Source organism: Chiloscyllium punctatum, chromosome 37 (assembly GCF_047496795.1).
Source record: "Chiloscyllium punctatum isolate Juve2018m chromosome 37, sChiPun1.3, whole genome shotgun sequence".
NCBI lineage: Eukaryota > Metazoa > Chordata > Chondrichthyes > Orectolobiformes > Hemiscylliidae > Chiloscyllium > Chiloscyllium punctatum.
In genome coordinates this window covers 2,276,919-2,295,621 of record NC_092775.1, presented here as the reverse complement: position 1 = coordinate 2,295,621, position 18,703 = coordinate 2,276,919, and the positions used below count along the sequence as shown (strand labels likewise).

At 42.1% G+C, this 18,703-nt stretch overlaps 1 protein-coding gene across 3 annotated transcripts in view; it reads left to right on the top strand.

Moving 5' to 3' along the window:
• Positions 1-208: 208 nt before the first annotated feature.
• chd6 (chromodomain helicase DNA binding protein 6) overlaps positions 209-18,703 on the top strand; it is a 255,925-nt gene continuing 237,430 nt past the window's right edge. Inside the window, exons 1-2 of one of the 3 annotated variants that reach the window (XM_072556107.1) lie at positions 209-315; positions 5,102-5,164. The gene's annotated coding sequence lies outside the window, so the exon portion shown is untranslated. Of the gene's footprint in view, positions 316-5,101; positions 5,169-18,703 lie in introns of all 3 variants that reach the window. The other 2 variants (XM_072556109.1, XM_072556108.1) reach the window with 2 other exon arrangements.

The following is an 18,703-nucleotide window of genomic DNA, read 5'->3' as shown; positions in this document are numbered from 1 at the left end:
GGCCGACCAATGGGAATCCCGGGAGTGTTGACGGGCGCGCAGCCGGCCCAATAGGGTGTGTAAGTGTGTGTGTGGGGCGGGGCTATGCGGGGTGTTGGGCGGGACTATGTGGGGTATGGGGCGGGGCGGTCAGTGGGCTGTCCGGGCCGCTCTCTCTCTCTCTCTCTCTCTCTGTGTCTGTGTGTGTTGAGGGGGGGAGGGAGGGGGAGGGTTTCCGCTAGCAGCCTGCGCGCTGGAGCCTGTGCGAGCACCGTCGGCAGTAAAGTTCCCAAATAATAGCTGTTTGTATTTTGGCTGCAGCAGTGGCCATTTTAGGTAAGTAGTTGTGGTAACTTTGCTGTTCCAGTCAGTGCCGTCTCCCTCCTCACAGCATCTTTCTCCTCAGTTTACCTGTGAGGGAAACTATCACCTCGGGCTCTGGGCAATGGAAGTGGTTGGAAAGCAGAGGTAGACTTTTCTTCCCCTCGCCCTCTGTCTGAATCATCACCCCCACCTTTCCTTAATCCAAATGGAGTGTGAAATGATGGCTGAATCCTCCTTCCATCAGCTGGGCTCTGAACTACTCAGAGGTTTGAGGGTTTAAACCTACCACATTGCTTTCTCCCAATCCACAATTACTCGCCTCTAGTCTCAATCAGCTTTCCCCCTCTCAATTCCCTTATTTTCTCATTGCCCCATTCCCACTCTAGTTGCCCCATTCCTGCCCATCCCCACTCCCACTGCCCCATTCCCCCTCTTTCCCACTACTTCCATCATTTATTCTCCATCTTCCACTCTCATCACCCCATTTCCTTTTTGCTCATTCCTGTTGCCATATTAACACACTCCATACACTCCTTATCTCATTCCCATTCTTCCCCCATTCTAAATAAAAACTGAAAGAACTGTGGATGCTGTAAATCAATAACAAAAACAGAAGTTGCTGCAAAAGTTCAGCAGGTCTGGCAGCATCTGTGAAGAGAAATCCATATTAATATTTCAGTTAATATTCCTTCTGAGGAAGGGTCCCTGGACATGAAAGGTTAACTTTGATTTCTCTGCCACAGATGCTGCCAGACCTGCTGAGCTTTTCCAGCAACTTCTGTTTTTGCTTCCCCCAATCTGATTGCCCCATTCCCACTCTTTCTCTCTGTTGTCGCTGTATTCCTGCTCTCGTCTTCCCAGTCCTGTTCTGCCTGCTCGTGTCACCTGTTCCTCCTCTGTCCCATTCTCACTGTTCCCTGCTTTCCTTGTGCCACCCACCTATTCCGACTGTACCATGGTCTCATCTCCTTCTCTTGCTTCCCCTTCCTCCGTTCTTGTCCTCCCACTCTCGATACCCATCTCCCTCACCCCCCACTCCCTGGATTCTTCACGATCCGTCTTTGCTTCCACCAAAAGCCCACCCCTTTCTGTGGGGGAAGACTATTTCTGGGTCTGGAGCAATGAAGTAACATGAGCATCTTTGCTCTAATTACACAGGTTTACGTGGAAACAAACAAATTGCACTTTTTGCTTTTCAGAGGTTTATTTCCCTCAAAGAAAGAAAGCCATTAAATCGAGTGCATGGAGTGTATAAGATAAGGGGGAGTTGAATTTTGATAGTTGGGATATGGGTCGGGTGCTGACAGGTGGGACTAGTTTGGGTTGGGATATCTGGTCGGCATGGACAATTTGGACCGACTCTATGTCACCTCTATTTTCTCATGCATGTGGTAGTGGACTTCAGAGTCTTTTTTTTAAAACAACTCTCCTTTGTCACTTTGGTTCCATGTAGTTTCTTTGCGGAGTTGTCAAGGTATTTTGCATTGAAATTGTACATTAACTTGCAGTCTTAAATAAGAATGTATTTTTCTGTAAAAGGGGCATTTTTAAAAAGTGTAATACTCTTGTGCCTGGGATTGTACAGTTGGGATAAAATTTTGTGCCTGTGTCACTTGGTGACTTCACTGATTGAAGGGAGATGTAGTGTTTTGGATCTGTCTCTTACTGCTTTAAAGATTTAGAAACAGGGAAGAAGAATAATTCATTTGCACTAGGGATAAAGCTGGAGTTTGTATGTGGTTGTACAGGATATTCCACAGTTCATATATATTGCAGAGATTAATTTGCAAATAAAATTTTAGTTTAAGGGGGTAAGTTATATGAAATTTTACTAAATAAGAAATTTCTACAATTCTTTTGTGCTCTCATGGAAGATTACATATATTTTACTGATCAGCATAAGAGTTGATGAGTTTCTGAAAAGTTTATTTTATCTCCAAAATCTAGATTGATTTATAATTTAGGCACATTTTGAAATGCTTCCTAATATTTAAGCATTAGTAACTCTTGAGATTTGTTTAACTATCTATATTGTCAATTCATATGCTACTTTGATTTTTCAGATTGACATGTTGAGTAATATTTTGTTATTGGAAGTAAAGGTAAAATATTTCAGGGATTTCTCAGTTTTTCTTTTCCAAAAGCTAAAAATCCTATAAAAGCTTACTCATTAAATAAGGGAACACTCACCAGGCCAGGCAGCATATTTGGACAGAGAAGCAAAGTTAATATTTTGTCTTTATATTAAAATCTAGATGTTTAAAAAGTTATATTTTGTGCTTTTGAAAGCAAAGTATGATACATTTTTAGTATGACTTCAGAAAAATTTGCTGTTGCTTTGAATTTAGATATTTCTTTGACCTCCCTCCTCCCATCCCTTACCCCAACCCAACAGAAGTTGCAAACTCCTTTGACATATCAGTCCATGACCATTGTTGTCCCTTTAGTGCTTCACTGAAGTTGTTCTTCATTGCAAGGCAGGACCGTGTGTGTGCACTATTCAGCTGCAAAGGGTACCACAGCAAGTCTGATCCTGTCTCAATTTTGCATATGATTTTCAGCAAGGGTTCAGTGATCAAATACATGTACTCATCTTGATTTTAAATTTTATTTTGACTGCATCTGTTCATTTTCCCTGGCCTAACACACCCAAAATGATATTTGGAAACAGTTACATCTTTATTCTCAGTAAATATATTTGAAGGTTTCAGCCTGTCCTCAATACCTTTTGTTTATGGTGCTGCTTCATTACTTTGTTCCTTGCCAAGCAATGTGCATTCATGTAAGAGCTCAACATAGAGTAGTAAAATGCAAGTAAATTTTAAAAGCTTTTAAATACATCCCTTGTAAGGCTAATGTGGGCAGTAAGACTTTATTACAATGATGTGAGCATTCCTCTAGGTAAGTTTGTGCTGTGACATTCTAAGTACTCACCTCTTGCACTCATGCTACTCCTTGTGTGCAGTACGTGTTAGGTGAATGTGTGGTCAAGTTTGCTGTGATGCCCATTAAAGTCAAAAAGCATGTTTGCACTTCTGGCACAGTGGGCCACCCGGATCCTGAGATCTCCTTTGTCTGGTCCCAGCTTCAGCTTCAGCTTCCTGCATCTTGATTGTTCTGTCTTCTGGTGGACTGTCTCTGTTAATGTCAGATGACGATAAGATATCATGACTTAGAGTCATAGAGATGTATAGCATGAAAACAGATCCTTCGGTCCATGCCAGCCAGATATCCCAACCTAATCTGGTCCCATTTGCCAGCACTTGACCATATCCCTCTAAATCCTTCCTATTCACCTACACATCCAGATGCCTTTTAAATGCTGTAATTGTACCAGCCTCCATCACTTCCTCTGGCAGCTCATTCCATACACACACCATCCTCTGCTTGAAAAGGTTGCCCCTTAGGTCCCTTTTAAATCTTCTCCCTCTCACCTTAAACCTGTGCTCTCGGTTTTGGACTTGATGGGAATGCAGAACTCAGAGGAAGTGTCTTTACCTGGAGAATAGTGAAAGTGTGGAACTGGCTACCATAGGAAGTGGTTTGGCTGAACAGTTCGGATGCATTTAGGGGAAAGCTAGATAACCTGAGGAAGAAAAGAATAAAAGGAAAGACTGATATATGGGTGGGAGTAGGCTTGTTTGCAGCATAAACCTTGCCATCAACCTCTTGGGCCATGTGACCTGGTTTCTAACATGTAAATTCTGTGTAGTCCTGTAGACCCTCATCTGATCAAGCTGGTATGTTAGGGTATTAGTAGGATTGGTTATATTAGATACAGTTCAGCTTTTTATCAGTGCCTTGCGTAGCCTTAAGCAAAATTCCATCTGAAATCCAGCTTTAAAGTCCGTCCCACCTGCAGTACTGCATGCTGCTTCACAACATTGAATAGAAGTTATGCATTTTCATCTCATGGCGACCTTGATTCCTTTTGTAGAGGATGCTTTCTACATTCTGAGGACAGATGTAATGGTCAGGAATATTGAGCATATTTTCGGGCTTTTGGAGAACTGGCTCCAAGTACTCTGGATGTGTGGGGCAGTCTGTCAAAGGCTGACCAAGCAACAGTTAATGTTTCTGCAGTTGTGATGTTTGTTGTTAAGGTCAAATTTCTATGATAGGTGTCATGGTCAACATAAAGTGCGGCACATTCATGGTCCTGATTAGTTATTATTTACCTGGTTGACTTAAAAGATAGTTCAAGTCTCCAAGCCTGCAGGCGAAGTAGAGTGAAGCAAACGTATCATACAGCTATTGTTGTTGGCACTATGTATGATGGCTATATACTTTCAACAAGGTCCATAGTGTTGCAACTCCAAGAGAAGGAAATACATGAGTGAGCTAGAGAAGCTGGGTGAGTGCAGAGGGGGCCAGAGGAGATTCTGAGTTGTTCAGAAATGATAAAGGGTTTTGATTCAACAGAAGAAAATTCTTTTCACGGTCAAAGAGCTGTAACCAGAAGCTTCACTGTAATTGGCTACAAAAAAAACAGTATCTATATAATGCGTTAAGATCTCGAATATGTGACCTAAAAAGTATGTTGGGAGAAGATTTGGTAATAACTTTAAATTGGAATTGATGGTTTAGGACTAGAACAGAGAGAGTGAAAATAATTGGAAAATTTTCTAAGAGTTGGCACAGAAGTGATGGGCCAAACAGCATCTTTGTGCTTCAGATTCAGAAAAAATGGGGTAAAAAACATGAGAAAATGGGATATTTGAATGAAATTTTTATTTACTACATAAGAGTTATATTTTTCACAGCTGGCCTGGTATTCATATAATGTTCTAACTTTCAGGTGTCCGAGGATGAGAGTCCACTTAATGATGTCTTGTGGCCCGACCTCTCCGTACTACTGATTGTAGGTTGTTGTTGTCATTTTTCTTGGGGTTTTTCATCATCTGGTTATGGAGAATAGGAGGTGGGGAGAAAAAGTAAAGGAGCTATGTGATATAATTCTGCATTCAATACGTACACACTTTGGTAACCTTGAGCAGTCCTGGGGAGTTGAATGGAGTTTTATCTTGAAATAGTGGGCGGCACGGTGGCACAGTGGTTAGCACTGCTGCCTCACAGCGCCGGAGACCCGGGTTCAATTCCCGCCTCAGGCGACTGACTGTGTGGAGTTTGCACATTCTCCCCGTGTCTGCGTGGGTTTCCTCCGGGTGCTCCGGTTTCCTCCCACAATCCAAAAAAAAAATGTGCAGGTCAGGTGAATTGGCCATGCTAAATTGCCCGTAGCCTTAGGCAAGGGGTATATGTAGATGTACATGTAGGGGTATGGGTGGGTTACGCTTCGGCGGGGCGGTGTGGACTTGTTGGGCTGAAGGGCCTGTTTCCACACTGTAAGTAATCTAATCTAATCTAAACAGCAGCTCCCTCAAAAAACACAGAATCTTCGGTTGGGGTCTTGAGACTAATAGCCCAAATAAACTATCTCGGAAGTGAGAGAGCTTAAGAATGTTCTGGTGTTTGTGTTTGAGGTCTTCTAGATATGGAACTAGTTACTTAAATTATTTACTTTGTTTTAAAACCTTGACTGGGACCTATGGTTTTTATTTGATTAAATAAATGATATTGAAGTGTGAATGAATTAAAGGCTGAATTTCCATTACATTATTTTGAAGAACAAGATGTTCTCCCTGCTGTCCTGCAGCAATTTACACAGTGTAGTACAGTATAGAATTTACAGCACAGGAACAGTCCATTCAGTCCAACTGGTTCATACATCTCACATACCTCTTCCGATAGTCACTTTGTCAAGCTATCAGCCTATATTTTTAATTCACTTGTGGGATGTGGGTGTTGTTGTCTTGTACAGTTTTGGTCTTCCTCTTTCAGAAAAGGATGTGAATACACTGGAAGCAGTTCCATGAAAGTGGATTTGACTGATTGCTGGGATGTGGGGCTTTGTTTCATGAGGAACGTTGGACCAGCTGGACCTGTATCCAATGTAGGAAAATGAGAGGTGATGTGATTGAGATATACAAGATCCTGAGGGGAATGGATAGGCAGGATGGTCAATGGATGATTCCTCTTGATGGAGTCTAGAATTGGAGGATGCACTTTAAAGGTAAACAGTTTCCCATTTAAGATGGAATGAGGAGGAAATTTTCTTTGAGAATCCTGGGTTTTTAAGAATAGTGCTCCCAGAGAGTTGTAGTCGTTGACTTTTTAAAGACATGGGAGATGATTGATAGATTCTTGACCAACAAGGGAGTCAGAGGTTATTGAGAATAGGTTTGAATGTGGAGTTGAGGCCAAAATCAGATCAGCCATGATTTTGTTGAATGGCAGAACAGTTGAGAGAGGCTGAATCACCTACTCCTGATCTTAATTCATTTGTTCGTATTTAATGTAACTGTAAATTCTTTCTTGGGATGCAGATGATGAGGCAGGCTAGCTTACAGGTAGAACTCACTGAGTTCAAAGTGAGAATCTTATTATCATGGATTGGCAAAATAAATGGTCAATCATTCAATAATCTTAGCAGGACTTCTACACTTAATGGTAAGGTCCTAGGGAGTGTTGTTGAACAAAGAGACCTTGGAGTGCAGGTTCATAGTTCCTTGAAAGTGGAGTAATAGATAGATAGGAAAGTGAAGAAGACGTTTGGTATGCTTTCCTTTATTGGTCAGAGTATTGAGTACTGGAGTTGGGAGGTCATGTTGCGGCTGTACAGGACATTGGTTAGGCCACTGTTGGAATATTGCGTGCAGTTCTGGTCTCCTTCCTATCGGAAAGATGTTGTGAAACTTGAAAGGGTTGAGTAAAGATTTACAAGGATGTTGGGAGGGTTGGAGGATTTGAGCTGCAGGGAGAGGCTGAACAGGCTGGGGCTGTTTTCCCTGGAGCGTTGGAGGCCGAGGGGTGACCTTATAGAGGTTTACAAAATTGAGGGGCATGGAGAGGGTAAACAGGCAAAGTCTTGTCCCTGGGGTGGGGGAGTCCAGAACTAGAGGGCATAGGTTTAGGGTGAGAGGGGAAAGATATAAAAGAGACCTAAGGGGTAATGTTTTCACGCAGAGGGTGGTATGTGTATGGAATGAGCTGCCAGAAGTGGTGCAGGCTGGTACAATTGCAACATTTAAGAGGCATTTTGATGGGTATATGAATAGGAAGGGTTTGGAGGGATATCGGCCGGGTGCTGGCAGGTGGGACGAGATTGGGTTGGGATATCTGGTCGGCATGGGCGGGTTGGACCGAAGGGTCTGTTTCCATGCTGTACATCTCTATGACTTTATGAACTCATGGTTGATCTGTTCCTTTGTCTAATTATGTGCCATTGATCCATACCTCTTGACAACTTTATCCACCAAACTCTTAGTAATGTTGATCTTAAATTATGGCTAGCATCCGGAAACTTTAGGAGACAAATTTTAAATTTTGCATTTAGCAAGGGTGGCTGATTGGTTTTCTGTGCAGACTTAAACTTATCCTAATTTATAAAAGATTTGTAATATGCCAGTCTTGGGCATGTTTAAATGTGATAGAATATATACAATTAATTAAAAAATGATCATGTGCATTTCTGTAGAACCTTCCAAGCTGTCAGGATGTCTCAATATATTTTACAGTTAGAGAAGTGTGATCACTAGTGCAATTTAGGAAATGCATGACTGATTTTGCCCAACATATGGCAATGAAATAATTAGTGCAATTGAAACAAGGGGCAACCATTTCTCGATGGTGCCTGGAGATCTCTTAGACCATCGTGAGGGGTATACCAATGTGAGTTTAAATATCACTTTTGAAAGGCAGTATCTTTGACAATGTGGCATTCACTCAGAAATGTCAGCCGAGGTTATAGACTTAAATCTCTCGAGTGAGGCTTGAACCCGTTTCCTTATAACTCCTAGACAAGATTTTTAAAATCTGAAGCATCGCTGGTGCTAATTATCAGATAATTTAATCTGTTAAACATTTAATTCACATTACTCACAATTCATGTTATTATACTGTTTAACTTGAATTTTGTATGGTTCAGAAAAGGTTTTGGCATTTAGATTAGATTAGATTAGATTAGATTAGATTCCCTACAGTGTGGAAAGAGGCCCTTCGGCCCAACAAGTCCACACTGACCCTCCGAAGAGTACTCCACCCAGTCCCATTTCCCTCTGACTAAAGTACTTAACACTGTGGGCCAGTTAGCACGGCCAATTCACCTGATCTGCACATGTTTGGACAGTGGGAGGAATCCGGAGCACCCAGAGGAAACCCACACAGACAGTCGTCTGAGGCTGGAATTGAACCTGAGGCAGCAGTGCTAACCACTGAGCTACTGTGCCACCCCTTGAGCCACCATGCCGCCCCTTTTATTAACTGGAAGATTTGGGATTGTATATGGGGAACTTTACGTGACTATTGTTCCCCATCTGGGCCACCTTAGAGGGAGTTTGGCATGGTTACCTGCCCTGGGAGTGTTTTTTAGGGACGGTATCGAGGGCACATTACTTCTGGTTTAAAAGTGTGGATGGAGCTTTTCTCCTATCTAATCCTGCGATGTGCCTGTGGTGGGGGTGTTTGATGGGAATGGTGTAGAGGAAACTTTACACTCTCTAATCTTCTGCTGTATGTGCTCTAGGATTGTTTGAAGACAGCATAGACAACTTTGCGCTATTCCCATCAAAGACTCCAAAGACAGATATATATTGAGGTTAGATACAGTCTAGAAGGTATTTTACTCTGTATCTAACCTGTACTCTGTCATTAATCGATAGATAATGTTAAAAATATACAGTTTTTTTGCTTGTAGACATGGAGGATCAGGCTAAGATCTAATTGGGGTTTTGAAGGGGAATGTCAAGAGTGGTTTGCAAGATGTAAATTATTTGAGTAATTTAAGAATGGGCCCTCTTGTGTCCCTACCCCTGGGAGGCTAGAGTTCAAGTCCCACCTGCTCCAGATGTGTTTAATAAGATCTCTAAATAGGTTGATTAGAAAACATGGGTTAATTTTTAAAAAAATCTTAAAGCTAATCTGAAAGCTTGACTAAATCGTAACTGTAATCATTTCTTGGGATGCAAATTTTGAAATGTACACCATATTATATTTTGCTGGAAAAGCGCAGAAGGTCAGGCAGCATCCAAGGAGCAGGAGAATCGACGTTTCGGGCATGAGCCCTCCTTCAGGACTTATGTCCGAAATGTCGATTCTCCTGCTCCTTCGATGCTGCCTGACCTTCTGCGCTTTTCCAGCAACACATTTTTCAGCTCTGATCTCCAGCATCTGCAGTCCTCGGTTTCTCCTACCATATTATATTTTAAAGTGGTTTATAAATCATGAGGGGCAAGGATACGGTAAATAGACAAGGTCTTTTCCCTGGAATGGGCGAGTCCAAAACTAGAAGGCGTAGGTTTAAGGTGAGAGGGGAAAGGTTTAAAAGGAACCTAAGGGGCAACGTTTTCATGCAGAGGGTGGTACGTGTATGGAATGAGCTGCCAGAGGAAGTGGAGGATGCTGGTATAATTACAGCATTTAAAAGGCATTTGGATGATATATGAATAAGAAAGGTTGAGAGGGATATGGGCCAAATGTTGCCAAATGAGTCTAGATTTATCTAGGATATCTGGTTGGCATGGACGAGTTGGACTGAAGGGTCTGCTTCCGTGCTGTAGAACTCTTACACTATAACTGGACATTAAATTTTTCAGCTTGTTTTTCAGGGTGGAAGACACAGACTGAAGCAGTGTTTAACTACTTAAGTAGATTAAAAGTCTGATCCTAACAATTTCAAAACATGTTGTTCACAAAAATTTGAACTGTCATATAATTTGCATAGGTGTTGGAAACAGCATGGCAATGTAGAAATTTGGTGCTCAAATGAATTTGAATGAAATGATTTGATTGAGTAACTTGAATATAGTTTGAGTTTTCCACCTCTATTAATGACCATACACCTAGATCAAAAGAATATGGCCATTACATGAGACCTGTATTGACTAAATATACTGCCTGGCGCATATTGAATAGGGGAGTGATGTAAGGTGTGGAAATTATTTTTCAAGAAAGAGTTGAAGAGTTTTTCTGATCAATATTTCTCCCTAAGCACATTCATTCATTGTTGTTTGTGGAGTTTTCTCTGCAGACTTTCTGCTCTTTTTCTTACGTTACAGCAGTGAATATATTTGAAAAATACTTTATTGCTTATGAAATAGTTTCTGACATCCTGAGGTCACAAGTGGTACTGTATAAATGCAAATCTTTCTTTCTTTAGTTCTGCCAGCAGATTTAATTTTCTGGGCTGGGCTCAGAACTAGCCTCTGATTCTGTCAATAAAGGCTCCAGGAGCTGGAACACAAACACTTGGGCTTTTTATCAAGCAATAACACTTAAGCTTTTATTATGTTGTAACAACTGTAATGAAAATGTTGTCTGCGTAACTTGGTTGTACAAAGCCCAAATCTGCCTAGTTTTGCAGTTCACAGATGGAATTTATGGTTTTCGATTTCTTGTAAAACTTCATGAGAGGACAGAAACCTAATGTGTATCTCTTGTCTTCAAATAACTTTGGGAGTAGGCTAAGGGGCTCAGTTGGTCAATGTACTCTCTGTAGTATTTGGTTTAAAGTCAGACTTGATTTGCAGCACCTTGCTGGCCTTGGGAGCAACTCTCCTGTAGGCTCTGTTGTTATTGGTATACTGATACGATTAGATGGAGCATCGTGGCCACTTTGTGGTGCAGTGGTAGTTTCCCTAACCTTGGACCAGGGGGGCCTAGGTTCAAGTCCCACTCCAGAGATGTGTAATAATATCTGAGCAGGGTGATTAGAAAAAATGGCTATAAAAAGTAGATGAAGCATGGGGAGTTGTGGTAAATAAACACCAGTGTGGGACGTTTTGGCCAAATGACCTTGATTAACTGCTATTCTTTCTCCCCTCTGAGTGTATACCTGCAACATCACTGCCTATTTCCACCTTTGGCAATGCCTTGGCTCATCTGTTAAAATCCTTGTCCATATCTTTGGTAACTCTAGACTTGACCAATCTAATGTGCTCCTTGCTGGTCTTCCATCTTCACTGTTTATAAAAGGAACTTCATCCAATCATTACTCTGCTTCAGATACATGGATACTGGACATTGAAATCCCCTCCCTAAATTTCTCAATTCTCTCCCTACTTTTCCTCCTGAAAACCCTGCTTTATACCAGACATTTGGTTATCTGCCTTAATATTTCCTTACATGGATCAGTATTGACGTTTTTTTGATAATGATGCTATACTATGTAACTGCCATTTTGATGTTCTAGTTGAATATTTACATGTGAAGCTCATAAAGCAAATTTGATGTCAGGGAATTCTGGGACTAAAGAGGTATGAGTAACATTGAATCACTTGGATCTGTGGCTGAATGGAAGGGAGTTGATCATGGGAGGTAGGCTTTAAACAACTGCCCTTGGTGAGGTTAAACATGAACTGGTAAGGCTGAATGGCCTGATTCAGTTGAGTTATTTTGAAGTCTGGCAGAAAAGAGAATAACAGACAGGATAGGGGGAGTGAGAGGAGGGAAAAAACAACTAATACTGTGGGCAGAAAGCAATGAGAGCCACAAAATTCTAAGCTGAAGTTTGTTGCTTTTCAATAAAAGCAGTTTCCAATAATACATAGCTGTAGAAATCCTGAATATCCCTAAATATCTGAAAAGTTGTGGATGGTACTGAATAGTGTGCAATCATCAGCAAACATCCCCACATCTGACCTTAGGATGGAGCGGAGGTCATTGATGAAGCATTTGAACCTTTTTGGGTCTGAGGAGCTCCTTGCAGAGATGTCCTTGAGCTAAGAGTACTGGATTAAACTGTATCTCTGACTAATTCAATGGTTAATGTTTAGATGTTTAGTTCCTATCCTTTCTGACCGAGCATTTCAGATCATCATAACCTTGAGTCAAATAATTCTCTTCATGTCACTTGTAGCAGTTAGCCATTAATCAACGGTGTTTTTTGATTCCTCTGCAACTAGGAACAGTTTCTCCTTATTTGTTCCATAAAAGCCCTTCATCATTTCAAGAACGTCTATTAAATATTACCTTATCCATCTCTATTCCATGGAGACCAATCCCTGCATCTCAACTTTTCTACCTAACCATCCCTGGTATCATTCTAATAAATCTCCCTGTATATCCTCTGCAAGGCTTGATACGCTTCGAGTGTGGTAGATGGAGGTGGACAGAGTATTACAACTGAGGCCTAACCTATAAAGGCTTAGCATTCTAACACTGAGGGAGCTCTGCACTGTCTGAGGAAAGATGGTGTAAAGCCTTGTGTACCATTTCAAGACGATATGAAATATCCCAAAGCATTGTTCAAGGAAAAGCAGGGGAGTTCTCCCTGGTGTGCTGGCAAAGAATATAGACAGATGAACTGTTTATTTATGTGGGATATTTGCCAATGCAGAATACATCACAGCAGCCTTTGCACTTTAGAAAAGTGAGAAATTAGAATCAGTACCCTTTCAACCTTCTGCACCTTAAAGAAAGCAGCCCATGCTTATCCAGCCTCTCTTCATGGATGAAATGCTTCATTCCAAGCAGCATCCTGGTGAATCTCCTCAGTGCTTCCCCAACCACATCCTCCTTATAGCGTGGTGACCAGAACTGCACATAGTACTACAAAGTTCCGTACTGCTCCAACATAATCTCCCTCCTCTTATTGGTACCTTGACTGATAATGGCAAATGTCCCATTATTTTATAAATGATTGGGTTGTGGGGGTAGAAGGATGGGTTAGTAAATTTGCGGATGAAACTAAGGTAGGCAGCGTTTTAGGTAATGCCGAAAGATGTTGTGGGTTACAGAGGGACATGGAGAAAATGCAGAGCTGGGCTGAGAAGTGGCAAATGGAGTTTAATGCAGAAAAGTGTGAGGTAGTTCATTTGGAAGGAGTAAGAGGAATGCAGAGTACCCAGCTAATGGTAAAATTCTTGGTAGTGTAGATGATCAGAGATCTTGTGTCCTGGTGCATAAATCTCTGAAAGTTGCCACCCAGGTTGATAGGGTTGTTAAGAAGACATATGGTGTGTTGGAGTTTATTGGTAGGAGGATTGAGTTTTGGAACGATGAGGTCATGCTTCAGCTGTACAAGAGACTGGTGCGGCCGCACCTGGAGTATTGCGTGCAGTTGTGGTCATTGCATTATAGGAAGGATGTAGAAGCTTTGGAAAGGGTTCAGAGGAGATTTACTGAGATGTTGCCTGGGATAGAAGGAAGGTCTTGCAAGGAAAGGCTGAGGGAACTGAGGTTGTTTGCGTTGGAGAGAAAAAGGTTGAGAGGTGACTTAATCGAGACATATAAGATAATCAGAGGGTTAGATAGGGTGGACAGGGAGAGCTTTTTCCTCAGATGGTGAAGTTTAACATGAGGGGACATAGCTTTAAATTGAGGGGTGATAGATTTCGGACAGATATCAGGGGAAATTTCTTCACTCAGAGTAGTAGGGATGTGGAACGGCCTGCCTGCAACAGTAGTCGACTCGCCAATATTCAGGGGATTTAAATGGGCATTGGATATACATATGGATAGTAATAGAACGGTGTATGTTAGATGGGCATCAGATTAAATTCACAGGTTGGCGCAACACTGAGGGCCGAAGGACCTGTACTGTGCTGTAATGTTCTTTTAAAAAAAATGCTGCGCTAACTACCCTATTAAACTATCAAACCACTTACAGGGGTGTGTGACAACACCCCAAAATCTCCCTGTTCCTTTTGGGTAGAGTGGACATGAGTGAGATGTTACCTCTCGTAAGAAAGTCTAGGACCAGGAGAAACCATGACTAACACAACCTCAGAGGGAAGGGACAATCTTTTAGAACTGAGATGAGGAGGAATTTCTTCAGCAAGAGGGTGGTGAATCTGTGGAATCCATTGCCACAGAAGGCTTTGGAGGCCAAGTCATCGAGTGTATTTAAGAATTAGATAGGTTCTTGATTAATAAGAAGATCAAGGAGGCAGGAGAATGAGTTTGAGAAACATATTAACTATGATTGAATGGTGGAACAGACTCGATCAACCGAATGGCCTAATGCTCTTATATATCTTAAGGTCTTCCTAGTGTCTTGTCATTTATTGAGTACTGCCTTGTCTCTTTGGAGATGGTCATTGCCTGGCGTTAGTGTGGCACAAATGTTACTTGCCACTTGCCAGCCCACGCCTGGTAATTGAGTTGAACCAGGTGGTGCTCGAAAAATACAGCAGGTCAGGCAGCATCTGAGGAGCAGTAGAGTTGATGTTTCTGGCATATGTCCTTCATCACATTCATAGAACCCAACTTATTCAGACCCCAACTCTAACCGTGTCAACATTCTTGTAAATCTTTTTCTGAACGCTTTCAAGTTTCACAACGCTCTTCCTGTTAGTGGGGGGGGGTCATAATTGCATGCAGTATTCCAAAAGTGGCCTAAACAATGTCCTGTACAGCCGCAACATGACCTACCAACTCTTGCACTCTATGTACTGACCAATAAAGGCAAGCATACCAAACGCCGCCTTCATTATCCTATCTTTCTGCGACCCTATTTTCAATGAACTATGAACCTGCATGCCAAGGTCTGTTTGTTCAGCAATACTCCCCAGGATCTTGCCATTAAGTGTACAAGTCCTGCACTGATTTGTCTTTCCAAAATGCAGCATCTCTCATTTATCTAAATTAAATTCCATCAGCAACTCCTCAGCCCATTGTCATATCTAATCACGATCCTGTTGTACTCTGACATAACCACCTTCACTGTACACCACACCTCCAATTTTGGTGTCATCTACAAACTTACTAATCATGCCTCCTATATTCACATCCAAATCATTTATATAAATGCTGAAAAGCAATGGACCCAGCAGCGATCCTTGTGGCACTCCACTGGTCACAGGTCTTCAGTTCGAAAAGCAATCCTTCATCACCACCCTCTGTCTTCTATCTTCAAGCCAGTTCTGTATCCAAATGGCTAGTTCTTCCTGTATTCCATGTGATCTAACCTTGCTAACCAGTTTCCCATGAGGAACCTTGTCGAAGGCCTTACTGAAGTCCATATAGATCATGTCCACTTCTCTGCCTTCATCAATGCTCTTTGTTACTTCAAGTTTGTGAGTCATGATTTTCCACGTACAAAGCCATGTTGACTATCCCTAATCAATCCTTGCCTTTCCAAATGCATGTAAGCCCTGTCCCTCAGGATTCCCTCCAACAACTTGCCCACCACCTATGTCAGGCTCACCAGTCTGTAATTCCCAGCTTTTCCATACTACCTTTCTTAAGTAGTGGCACCACCATAGCCAACTTCCAGTCTTCAGTCACCTCACTTGTGGCTATCGATGATAGAAATATCTCAGCCAGTGTGGGATATGAACTCTGCATTGCAAACCAGCCGTCTAGCCAACTGAGGTGAAAGTGAGGTCTGCAGGTGCTGGAGATCAGAGTCAAGATTAGATTGGTGCTGGAAAAGCACAGCAGTTCGGGCAACATCCGAGGAGCAGTTTCCTGATAAAGGGCTTTTGCCTGAAACGTTGATTTTCCTCCCTGACCTGCTGTGCTTTTCCAGCACCACCCTAATCTTGGCCCAGTCAACTGAGTTAACGAACCATCGATCCATTGTTCATTTTGACCTGATAAAGGTCAACGTATTTATTACCATCATTATTGATTGTTCTTTATTGATCAAATATATGGTGCAGAACTGTGAAGTTACTTATTTTTATTGGAAAAATAGGTGAGAATATTTTTCAAATGGTGGGAAACTAGGAATATTTTGGTATTCAAAGGGATCTGGAGGGACTTAAAGAACAAAGAATTTTTACAGACCAGGAACAGGCCCTTCGGCCCTTCAAGCCTAAGCTAATCCAAATCTACTGTCTAAACTTGTCACCCAATTCCTAAGCATCTGTATCCCTCTGCTCCCCACCTTCTCATGCATCTGTCCAGATGCATCTTAAATTAATCTACTGTGCCTGCCTCTACCACCTCTGGTGGCAATCCGTTCCAAACGCCCACCACCCTCTGTGTGAAGTACTTACTGCGTGTATCCCCCTTAAACTTTCCACTCTCACCTTCAAACTGTGACTTCCCATGATTGATTCCTTTACCCTGGGAAAAAGCTTGTCTCTATCCACCTTGTCTATACCCTTCATGATTTTGTAAACCTCAATCAGGTCCCTCCTCAATCTCCATTTTTCTAATGTAAACAAACCTAACCTACTCAACCTCTCTTCATAGCTAGCACTTTCCATACCAGGCACCATCCTCGTAAATCTTCTCTGCACCCTCTCCAAAGCGTCCACATCCTTTTGGTAATGTAGTGACCAGAACAGTATTGTAAATGTGGCCGAACCAATGTCTTGTACAATTTTAACATGACTTGCCAGCTCTTACACTCAATACCCCATACAGTGAAGGCAAGCATACTATATACCTTCTTGACCACTCTATCCACCTGTGCAGCAACCTTCAGGGTACAATGGACCTGCACTCCCAGGTCTCTCTGCCTATCAACTTTTCCCAAGGCTTTTCCATTCATTGTATAATTTGCTCTAGAATTAGACTTGCCTAAATGCATCACCTCACATTTGTCTGGATTGAAATCCATCTGCCACTTTTCTGCCCAACTCTCCAGTCTATCTATATCCTCCTGTATTGTCTGACAGCCCCCTATGCTTTCTGCTGCTCCACCAATCTTTGTGTCATCTGCAAACTTGCTGATCATACCACCAGTGCCCTCTTCCAGATCGTTTATGTGTATCACAAACAACAGTGGCCCCAACACTGACCCCTGTGGAACATCACTGGGCACCTTTCTCCATTTCGAGAAACTCCCTTCAACTACTACTACTCTGTCTCCTGTTGCTCAACCAGTTCTTTATCCACCTAGCCAGAACACCCTGCACACCAGGTGACTTCACTTTCTCCATTAGTCTACCTTGGGGAACCTTATCAAACACCTTACTAAAGTCCATGTACATGACATCAACAGACCTTCCTTCATCTATCAACTGGGTCACTTCCTCAAAGAACTCTATGAAGTTGGTAAGGCACGATCTCCCCCGCATAAAACCATGTTGCCTATCACCAATAAGCCCATTATTTTCTAAATATAAATAGATCCTATCCCTCAGTACCTTTTCCAGCAACTTTCTCACCACTGACATCAGGCTCACTGATCTGTAGTTACCTGGAATATCCCCACTACCCTTGAATGAACCACTTCAAGCTTCCCTTTAATATTAATGATTAGGAGGAGCAACTAAACAACTATCTCTAGGGAAGTAATATTAGATAAACTAATGGGGCTAAAGGCAGATATGTGTCCTGCCCTGATGCTTTGCATCCTAGGATCCTAAAAGGTAGTTGCCAGTTGGTTGTAAATTTCAAAAATCCTTGGATTCTGGAGAAGTATCAGAGGATTGGAAAACTGCCAATGTGACACCCCTATTCAAAAAGGTGATGGGAAAAAGTGGGTAGCTATAGATTGGTTAGAGGTAAAGGGATTTATTCACAGGTAATCAGTGGAGTTCCGCAGGGGTCCGTGCTGGCATTGCAATTGTTTATAAGATATATTAATGTCTTAGAGGCAGGGAGTAAATGTACTGTCGCCAAATTTGCACACGATGCAACAATAGATGGAAAGGCAAGTTGTGAAGGGGTTACAGTTTACAGATAGGTAAAGTAAGTGTGCAAAAAGTTGGAGTATAACATGGGAAAATGTGAAGTTATTCAGTTTTTAAAAAATTCATTAATGGGATGAGGGCAATGTTGGCTAGGCCAGCATTCATGGCCCAGAGTGCAGTTAAGAGTCAACCACATTTCTGTGGGTTTGGAATCACATTTGGGTCAGACCAGATAAAGAGAGTGGTTTCCTTCCCTGAAGGACATTAGTGAACCAGGTGGACGTTTTTTTCCCTGACAATCGACAATGGATTCTAGATTTTTATTGAATTCAAATTTGACTCAGATTTATACAACATTACTTGGGTCTCTGGATTAATAGTCCAGCGATAATACCATGTGGCCATTGCCTCGCAATCTCCCTCTGGCAGGGAGAACAAAAGATCCAAAAGAAAAGAACAAAAGAGAAGTATTATTTAAATGGAGAAAAGCTGCAGAAAGCTGTCAAGCAAAGGCATTTGGGATCGTGTTGGCATTCGCGCACACAACACAGAAAGCTAGCACCGAGGTAAGGCGAATGGAATGTTGGCCCTTATTTCGTGGGAGTTGGAGTAGAAGAGTAGGGAAGAGTCGAAGAGTGTGGTGCTGGAAAAGCACAGCTGGTCAGGCAGCATCCGAGGAGCAAGAGAATCGATGGTTCAAGCATAGGCTGTTCATTAAGAAGAGCTAATGTTCAAAATATTGATTCTCCTGCTTCTCAGATGTTGCCTGACTGGCTGTGCTTTTCCAACACCACAGTCTTTGACGCTGACCT